Here is an 11438-nt window from a genome sequence, read left to right on the forward strand (position 1 = left end):
AGGAGTATTTCCAATTTCTCCTGGAGATCTTTCCCAGCTGCTTGCAAGAAGAGCTCTGTTTTTTCTCTATCCAAAGTTGCACGCTCTATCCTTGACAACTGGGCATAACGCTTCTCAAACTCTCTTAGCAATTCTATGGCAGAAATTCCCATTTTAGATTTTGTGACCCATTCCAAGAAAGTTCGTTTGGTCACTCGCTCAGAATCCTCCATGAAATATTCATCCTTTAAAGCAAGCTTGAACTCTTCCCAATTTCTGCCACCCTGTGCTGTCTGCAATCCTTTTATGCGCTGTCTTATTTCAGGAACGCATACCAGCTCGAAACTTCGAACCATATCCTCCTCAGTCACCCTGTTTAGCTCCATCTCCTTTATATAATTGCGCAGGTACTTTGTAATGTCCTTCCCATCAAATTGATCCACCTTTTTCACAATTGATTGTAATGCCTTGGTCGTGGAAATTTGTCCCCTCTCAGCAGCTTGTTGCTGTTGCATGTACATGGTAAACATTTGAAACATCTACATAACTCCGGGGTCAAAATGAACCCCCTGACCCTCAGAATTCTCAGCCATAGCTTCCCTGTATATTTCACCACACTCTCACCCCAGCAGTTTCACGTCGGGTTCACCAAAAAGATGTCGTGAAGTGTGCGGTACAGCCAAGAAAGTACGAAACTTCTAGCTGTGAGAGTGAATGTCAAATCCAACAAGGAAACTCACGCACAAAATTTCCCAAGGAGTATTGAGCATCACTATTTCCAATGACAATTACTTGCGTCAACTTGCCTCAATACATCCTTGAATTCATCCCGATGATTGCACAGATTTGCATGAAATCCTTTGAACCATTCACATGTGGGCATGACAAGGCCTTCCAATTTTTCCAATATACATGTGACTAGTTACATCACATACATCAAGTGACATCAATACCATCATTTCAAGATGTTCTTTATCTCCTGAGAACCTGTTTTTAAATTCTAACATCTCACAAACAAAAGATGGCATATGGCATAACTATAACATGCTCATGAGATTTAGAAAACTCCATGGCTTGAATCCCAAAATCCGATCGAGTAGGAAGTAAAACCAACCTTCCGGAGCCTTAATGTGTTTTTGATGCTTTATTTCCACAATTCTCCAAGTCCCAAGAACTTCCCATTCTTCAAAACCTTTAAAGGTTTATAAAACATACGATTTTCCAAATCGTTGATTATAATATTCAAAATAAAAAAAAACCCACTTAACTGTGAGTAGAGCAAGGTGAGATTTTCATTGATTTTTCTCTATTCCTCCTATGGCGGCTTCGCTGCAGACCGCGGAAGACAGAATACAAGTATATGATGAAAATCCTATCATTGGATAGCACTCATTTTTCTCTACAATTCTAACTCCTACACGCCATAAACAGAAGCCGCCTCCTTGGAATTAAAAACTCTGGTCGGATGGACGCTGTTCCTCTTTTCTCAGAATTTATATCCCACACACTGGTTCGCCGTCGTCTGCCTCCGGTATATTTCTCTCTTTCCCGCGGAGAACTCGGCGCCCCCCCCCACCACCTTTTTCCAGCTTAATAGTCGGCTTTCCATTTTAAAAAACTGCGCATTAATGCTTGTGCTTCTTCTAGAATTTATTACACGTAAGCTGCCAGCCATAGTGCTTTGTTTCTAACCTTAGCATTAAGGTTGCAAGGCATAACCTTAGCGCTAGTCCCATCTTTCACCACACTGTTCTTGTCTTTTAGGTATGATGTTCCCTTCTTTTTAATGGTCACAACAATATCCTCAAACACTTCAACATGGATTACTCTTTGTGTTCTTGTTGCTTCCAGAGGGTATATAAGAAGTTTCTTGTCTGGCCCCCACATGACATACATTCACCCATAAGGCATTTTAGCCGATGATACTTTGAATTCTCTGCTTTGGCACAAACACAAGATTTCCAAAGCATTCTCACACCTATGAAGACATGCTTACAAGCCCCATGTTTTCTATCTCCACATTAGATATACATAAGATACATGTACCTCTACATGATGATCCATGAAGTCCAAGTGCAGTTTTCTATCTCCACATTTCCCCCACATTCAATGAACTCTTCGGCACTGTGATGTTCATTAAATCTCCATTTCTCTTGACACCTTCATAGTTTATAAATCATCATATCGGCCCATGTGATTTATAGAATCCCCAATTGCTCATTCAAGTATTTCTCCATGCCTTCATAAATGCATTCCTTTGTGCATTGGTATGCCCTCATGCCATCATATATAACTGGATGCTTCTAACTTGCCCATGAGCTCTGAGTTACAGCAAAAACATCATCCTCCATACTCATATACAAAAACTCCTAGATCTGGCTCAGCCTCAGCTCGTCTTATTGAACCTCATTTACAATATGAACATATGTACATGGCATCATATAATGACTCGTCATGGCACTTAACCCATGCATCTGGATGTGTATTTGATGGCCTCACATGCACAGTTTCACATCATAGACGTGCCATGGCACGACAACGCCTACTCTTGAGAGGAAGGGAGGTTCAAATAGAGATCCCTCGAAGCCGACCCAAACGTAAATGTTGTAAGAGCCATAAGAGAATCCGTAAACAAGATGAGAAGGAACGATGTGAGATAATCCAAAAAGGAAACGAGGAGTTTAAGAATGAACACTCTCGACCACCACCTCACTTCTCACGAAAGAATGGATATCTATACTATGTCCAAGCACAAGATAGTATCAAAGACCAAGTAAAACGATCAGATGGATTCCAACCAGGAGAAAAGCTAAAAATTGTTAGCAAAAATCGCAAAAAAACGAAGAAACCAAAACAAAAACTCAAGTCTCAAACCAATTCAAAAGAAAGTGTTGGAAGTGCAAAGATAACGGTTGAACAAAAAACTCTGATGCAAGATTGCAAAAGAGAGCTCAAAACCGCATGGTCTTCAATTAGTGATGACTCAAGTGGACAAGAACAAGGTCTCAATGTTCCCCCCAACTTCACACAGTACACTCTTCAAGATCGGAAGATTGTTCTTCAACAGCCCATGCGACAAAAGCCAAGCATGCCAAGGGTTTCATATGATGGTCCAGAAGATGCAAAAAAAAATGATATAGCTGAGCCGGGAAAAGAGCCTCGCTATGTGTGGATTGCCATAGACTTGTCCTTAGATGAGGAGAAGTTATTAATTCAAACAATAAAGGAGTATCACGATGTTTTTGCTTGGAGTTATATAGACCATAAAGGAGTTGATCCAAGCATATGTCAGCATACAGTTCCATTGCGAGAGGATGCAAAGCCTTCCAAGCAACGTCCTTATACTTACAATGAGAATTTTGCACGAAAGATAAAAGAAGAAATAAACAAGCTCGTAGAGGCAGAATTTATCTATGAGATTGAACACACTGAATGGGTCTCCCCTATTGTAGTGGTGCCCAAGAAAAATGGAAAACTTTGAGTATGTATAAACCTCAAGAAGGTAAATGTAGCTACTGTACGTGATCATTACCCACTTCCAATCACAGATCATGTTTTGGAACGTGTTGCAGGAAAAAAGGTATATAGTTTCTTGGATGGATTCTCCGATTATAATCAAGTGTCAATTGATCCAAAGGATCAACACAAGACAGCCTTTGCTATTGAAGATGGCATCTTTGCCTATCGTGTTATGCCATTTGGTCTAACAAATGCACTTGCGACCTTTCAGCGGTTAATGAGTCAGCTCTTGTGGTGGGTGTGGATGATGATATGTTAGATTCAACACTTTTCCTTGTAGAGACAGCTCCTAAATGGTCTGAACCCATCTTAGAAATTTTGACAAGTGGGCAGATACAACTAGCGGGTCCTAATGTGGACCTATGGCGACCATTCAAGTTAATCTCAGGGAGATTATATCATCAGGGTAATGATGGAGTGTTGCGACTTATACCTAACCCTGACCAATATGAGGAGATCTTGGAATGGGCACATGAGGGTATTGGTGGAATCCATGCATCAGCTACTACTTGTGTGCGACGTATAACTCAGGATGGGCAATGGTGGCCTACCATGCATGCGGATGCTGAAAAAATTATTCGTAACTGTGCTTCATGTCAAATTCAACAACCAATTCATAATGTCACATTATTCCAAATTTCAACTACACCAAGTTGGAGTAAGTATATTGTGGACTATCTTCAGCATGGTCATACTGATCGAACAATTCCTAAATATCGAAAGCGTGCTATTGAAGTTGAAGCAGCCAAAATGTATGCTGATAGAGGGCCAACTCTACAAGAGGGGAAAGGATGGCAACTTGCACATGTGTGTCTATGAAGCTGACTACTTGAAAATCTTGACTCATGCACATGCAGGTGTTGGGGGTGGACACTTTTCGGGCAATACCACAGCTAAGTTGATTAGGTGGTCTGGGCTTTGGTGGCCAACCTTACAAATGGATGCCGAAGAATATGTAAAACGTTGTGACGATTGTCAAAGAACCAAACCTCCCATCACAAAGGACAATATGCCATTGCGGCCTATGTTAAGATTGATTTTGTCGGTCCCATTAAACCTCCAGCTCGTCACACATATGCCGAATATATTATAGTCGCAACTGACTATTTGACCAAATGGGTAGAAGCAAAGGCTACAGTCAAAAATGATGCCAGAACCACAGCCAAGTTCTTGTATGAGTACATGTTTACACGCTACGGCTTACCTATTGAAATCGTTAGTGATCAAGGTGTGCACTTTGTGAATGAGGTCATAGAGTTTTTACTTAGGGAATTTATGGTAATTCACAAGCGTTCTGCATCCTATCATCCCCAGACCAATGGTCAAGCTGAGAGTACTAACAAGATTCTTTGCACAGCACTCACAAAGATTGTTGAGGGACATAGGACTGATTGGGAGCAAAAGTTGCACTCAGTTCTTTGGGCATATAGGACAGCCTATAAAACATCTGTGGGCACAACCCCATTTGAGCTTGCTTTTGGGCTAGATGTAATTCTTCCCATTGAATTTTTTGTACCTACTCTACGAGTTGCTAAACAATTGGACTCGACTGGTCATGAGCTTTCTCAACGCATTGATGAATTGGAAAATCTTGATGAGACCCGATTATTGGCGGTAATGGGGATGTATGCCGAGAAGAGGAGACAAAAGCAATGGTATGATAGAAATGTAACAACTGGCCAATTCAAAAAGGGGGACCTTGTGCTCTTGTACACACTGAAGAAGCATAAGTGAAAGCTAAGAAACGTGGCCTAGGACCGTTTGTGATTCTCAAGAAGAGGCCAAAGCTAGAGTTGCAAAAGCCAAGGAGCGTCGCAAGGCTTCTGTGTTGACCTTACAGTTGGCTACTGATGTGAACAATATGTCGATCCTTTCAATATTCACGTCTGTCTTCATCTTCATGAGACTACCTACTTTGTCTCTGCCTTAATTGACTCTGGTGCAGATTATAATGTTCTCTCATTTGACACATGGGTAGCCTTGGGAAAACCAACACTTGTGCACATTCCTATTGACTTACGAAGCTTCTCAGGAGAAGATAACCCTATAGAGGGAAAATGTGTCATTATGATGTCCATTCAGGATCACGAGATGTCAGTTCCCTTTTATGTGGCTAGTAAGTCCAAGGCAGTGGTAGAGGTTGTTCTTGGTCGAACTTGGTTAAGTGCTACCAATTGTTCATTAGATTGGAAGAATAGACAATACAAATTGCAAATTGATTCTGAGTGCATCTTGGGATCTGCTACTCCACGAGCTTTATCATGTCAAAAGGATGGTATTTCTACCTTATACAACCCACTTTCAAAATCTGCTCTTGAAGCTCCAAGACAAATGATGTGGATAATCGATGAGTCCTCAAGTGAGGGCCATGGCTGGCATGTTCCAACTACTCTAGTCATTGCTCAAAGAAGGGCAGGCAAGAAGGAATTGTCAATTTGGCTACCCAAAGATGCGTACAAACTTGTACCATCTAACCTAGTTGCTAAACCTCCTAAAAAGCACATCTTTTCCAAGCCTAAACCTCAGATTGTTACTCATTGGGTCCCAAAGCATGTTCTTAAAGCACAAACTTGTACCATCTAACCTAGTTGCTAAACCTCCTAAAAAGCACATCTTTTCCAAGCCTAAACCTCAGATTGTTACTCATTGGGTCCCAAAGCATGTTCTTAAAGCACAAGGCTATTATGAGGGTGCAACAGCACTTTGGCTTTCCAAATGTCATAGTTTGCTAGAGCCAAAAGAGTGTATCAATAAGATTCCAAAAGCCACTCTTGGTTTTTCATATCAGTGGGTGCAAAGGAAATCAACACAACCTCTTCAAGATAGGATAGGTGGTAGTGATAGCACCTACAAATCTCCGTGTGTTGACCTTCCCCAAACATGTATTGAATCACCAGTTGTCCCAACTTCTTCTTGTTACACACTTCCACCATCAACTTGTGTACCTAAGACAAATCCAACTTTACATGAGCCTCCATTGAGCATAGATTCTAGCACTTCACTGCCCAAATCCTCTTATCTTGCTCAAATTCCTCGACAATTGCTATCCTTCCCACCTCTTAAGAAGGACATAACCAAAACCAAAGGTAAGGCATTAACACTACAATTGAAGCTCTTTGGTAGATTAGTGTTTGAATAGTCTCACTTTTACTAATGTGGTTCCTTATGCCTTGATAGGATTGTGTTCTTTTTGAGATAATCTTATCTACATTGTTTTTGATAGGGATTGTAATGATGGATATGAGTGTATAAAGTTTGAAGTCTCTAAATTTCATTGTTCTACACCCAGATACCTCTTGATAGATACTTGGCGAGATACATGTCCACCATGCATTGACCCTGATAGTACTCAACTTGAACATCGCGAGGGTTATAGTACTCCTCCTTTTCAAACTCATTCTAGGTACTTTTATGCTCCCTTAGGTGAAAGTTGTTGTGGGCATCACTTTGTCACTTTATTCTATCAACAGCATCATCCATTTCCACATTGTCAAGAGTGTGCACGACTCGTATTAGGAGAAGCTTCACACATTTTTTGGCTGTCGTTCTTACTTTCGACGATATGGCACGGGCTTAATGAAACAAATTGTGGGAATTACACCCCAACGCCATAACCTTCTTGATGTGAGAGTACCAGACCGAGGATACAATCAACGTAGATTACCTGAGGAGGTTCAAGCACAACAATGGAGGGATACATGCATAAATGACTTGCAACCACCTATCTTGCAAGCCCTCCTTCCCCCAGCCTCAACATGTCAATTTTGGATCACTATGAGTACCTATATTGAGCAATTCCAAAATCGGAATTGTTTGCTTAACCTTCCCATAGAACCAATGCCATATTTAGCGAGGAAGCACTCCTTCCTCTACCACCTTCTCCAGAGGCCTCTCCAGAGGCCGGCTTTTGCACAGGGTTGTCCTTACATCCTGAAGTGATTGATATCATCTTTCCAGCAGAAGTGGACACGGATCCACCACCAATGCAAGGGTAAGTTCATCAACTCCACAATAAGATCAACAAGCCAGGGCACTTTTCTCCCACTGGGTTTTTTCCCTCGGCTATAGTCGGTGATTGGCACCAATAACAAATTTTATTCTTTTCTTTTCTTTTCTTGTTAATCAGACATTTTGCAGAGATCTCAGCTAAACAAGAGCATACAAACACGCCCCAATCCATGCATACAAATTAGGAAGGGGGGAGACATGCAATTCCTACAAAGAGCAAACAGAAGCAATCTACACAACATCAACGAGCACTACAATAGGTGTATTCAAATCATAATCTTTTGTTCTTTATGTGCTTTTCACTTTTGCATATATTGTTTGCATGTTCACACACAGTTGGCTGGTTTAAGTTTTAAATGAGTTGTTACCATGTGGTGAGTGATTTCTAGATTCTTAGAGGACTTAGTAGAAGGTATTTCTATTTGAAGACGGTGTAAGATATATGTCAACGGAGTATGCCAAGTTCTTATGCTCTCGAAGTATATTAGTTATCCCTAGTGGTAGCTACCTCTTAGGTATGGGCTAGGTGCTACAATTAATAAAACATTTGTGAAAATAATGCCCTAAAAATATATATAAAAGTGAAACAAGACAGGACGTGTCTACAGCCATGTGGAATGCTTGGTAGGACCTTGGGTTGTCTTAGCACCTTGGGGCTGATGCCTTGGTTTCCATGGGGTGAACACTGACGTCTAAAAGATTAAGAAGAAGACCTTCAAGGACTCTATCGCCTTGATAGATGCTGGTAGGACTCTGGGATACATTATGGGCCCTCGAGACCGATGCCCTCATCTTCATGGGGTACTCCTTATGTCAAAAAGAAAGAAAAAGGTCTATCGCCCTTAAGATACTTAGCGGCCTTTAGATTCTCTTGGCGGAGGTCTCTTGGCCATTGCTTGGGTCTCATTGGGATGGAACCTTCCTCTTTATCATCTTTTACACACACACACACACACAAAAAAAAGAAAGAAAGAAAGAAAGAAGAATCCAATCACCATTGCTCATATTTAGGCGTAGGGTGCCACTTACGAATAACTTAAACACTTGTAGGACATTGAGACCGTGGTCATAACCTGCGGTGTACAGTTACACTTGCCTTTGCATAGCACTATCTACCACTTAGTCTCACTTTGACTAGTCTTTACTCACTTCTTTTAGCACTCTTTAAAACTCTAATCGGCCTTTCACTTGCATGCTCACGTGTGAGATTGTCGTTGCTGTTTTCAATAAAGGGCTTTACTTGTCTTCCATTGTTTTTTGCAGCTTTTGCTTCTGCCGCGCCCGAGGACGTGCGCGATTCAGGAAGGGGGGAATGTTCCACGGGAACACTCACGAGAACACGGATTATGGAAGGAGGCTGGAAGCAATTAATGCGAGAGAGCGGGATTGTAGCCATGAGAACATGAAGACGCACATAATTTTTCTATATTTTTGTGCCGAAGTGCAATGTAAATTGTTTTAGGCTAATATGGGTTCTAAATGAGCACACACACACACACACATGCTTAAATATAATTTTAATTAATTAAATTTTAGATTAAATTTTAATGGTAGGGTTGAGTGGTGAGGTGTGCTCACTCTCAAATAAATGCATCTTACATGTAACGTCTCTCTCTCTCTCTCTCTCACACACACACACACATGCACATGCACACCCTCTTTCTCTCATATACACATGCACACACTCTCAAATGTCGAAACTCTCTTTCTCTCTCTCTCTCTCTCTCTCTCTATCTCTCTCACACACACACACACACATGTACACACATGCACATGTACTAATGCAAACACACACTCTTTCCCCCACACACTCTCACACATAGACTTCCATGTCTCTATCTCTCTCTATGTTTCTCTCTCTCTCTCTCTCTCTCTCTCTCTCCTCCACACACACACACACACGCGCGCTATCTCTCTTCTCACACACACTCTTCCACATATAGAAACTCTTTACCTCTCTCTCTCTCTCTCTCTCTCTCTCTCTCTCTCTCTCTCTCTGTGTCTCTCTCTCTTACATACATTCATGCACACACACAAACATACTTCTTTCTCATGCACACGTGCACACACACACACACACTCTCTCTCTCTCTCTCACACACACACACGCCCCCACATCTCAATATATATTATCTATAATATTATGTTTTATTATATTTAGAGATGTATACCTATATATACATGTGCATTTATAAAATAAATAAACACATATACACATATTTTTAATTAATATTAAATGTTAATATGTGGGGATGCACGATGAGGTGTGTGTGCACATACACACGTATGTGATTGTGTACTATCTTCATGCGTGCATATGTCGTGCAAGTGTCTTGATTGTGTGTATGTGTTAGTGTGTATTTGTTGTGTGTGCGTGTACATGGTGTGTATGTTTTTATTTATGTGTATCCAAGCGAGTGTTTGCATGCACGTGTGTGTGAGCATGTGAATATACTCGTGTGTACATCTATATGTGTGCACGTGCAGGTGCATGTGTGTGTGTGTGAGTGTGTGCATGTCCATGTGTGTGCACATGTACTTGTGCATGTGAGTGTATTTTTGCGCTTGTGTGCATGTATACACATCTGTGTATATGCAAGCTTGAGTATGTGTGCGAGTGTGCATATCTCTATATGTGTTGCACGTGTCCATGCGTGTGAGTGTGTGTATGTGTGTGTGCATGTATCATGTGCTTGTGTCTTTGTGTGTGTATGAACATACATGTGTGTGCGTCGAACATACATATAAATCTATTTATATATACATGCTTACATACCTATAGATACACATATATACATAATATATATAAGTGTGTGTGTGTGTGTGTGCGTGTGTATATTCTTTCTCTTACACATGCACATAATATAATATTAGAAGATATGTATGTGTGTGTGTGGAGGAGGGGGGAGGGGTGGGCAATTTGTTTTCTAATGTATTATATATATATATATATATATAAGAAACTCAATAAGTAAATGTTTTGATGGTGACAACTAATTGTGAGCCCCAATGCCTCTAGGCGTGTGGGAAAGAAACCCCCAAACACTTGACTTCTCTTCTCCTTTCTCCTTTTCAAAAATTCTCCCTCTTAAAGGGGTGAGGACTCCTCCTTTTATCGAATGTCGAATGTCGAAACTCTTAAATGCACACACTCTCAAATGTCGAAACTCTCTTTCTCTCTCTCTTTCTCTCTCACACACACACACACAACACACACATGTACACACATGCACATGTACTAATGCAAACACACACTCTTTCCCCCACACACTCTCACACATAGACTTCCATGTCTCTGTCTCTCTCTGTGTTTCTCTCTCTCTCTCTCTCCTCCACACACACACACACACACACGCTATCTCTCTTCTCACACACACTCTTCCACATATAAAAACTCTCTCTCTCTCTCTCTCTCTCTCTCTCTCTCTCTCTCTCTCTTACATACATTCATGCACACACACAAACATACTTCTTTTTCATGCACACGTTGTCGTGCCACGGCACGTCTATGGTGTGAAACCATGCATGTGAGGCCATTAAATACAAATCCAGATGCATGGGATTAAGTGCTTGTGTACATATGGATGTATGGTGTGATAAATAAAGCTTTGTCATGAAAGCCCCTGGCAGATGTACAGGTTTGATGATTTTTCAGGAAGCATGTCAGGTGTTGATGATGTGGATGATGACAGTTGGCAGCATTGTTTGGAAAGCTGATGATGTTCCTGATGACAGGGTATTGGACATGGCACCGTGGGCATCATTATTTTTGAGAGAGGTTCAGCATGTGAACTTGAAATTCAAGTAGGGAAGAGTCATTGTGTTGGATGGTCTATTTTTGAGCTTTTAAATAATTGATATATATCACAAATGGCCATAAAAAGAAACAAGGTGTGGAGCCTTGTATGGGCTACAGCGCAACGACTAGAAGG

Source organism: Cibotium barometz, chromosome 22 (assembly GCF_041138505.1).
Source record: "Cibotium barometz isolate CiBa-2024 chromosome 22, ASM4113850v1, whole genome shotgun sequence".
Classification (NCBI taxonomy): Eukaryota; Viridiplantae; Streptophyta; class Polypodiopsida; order Cyatheales; family Cibotiaceae; genus Cibotium; species Cibotium barometz.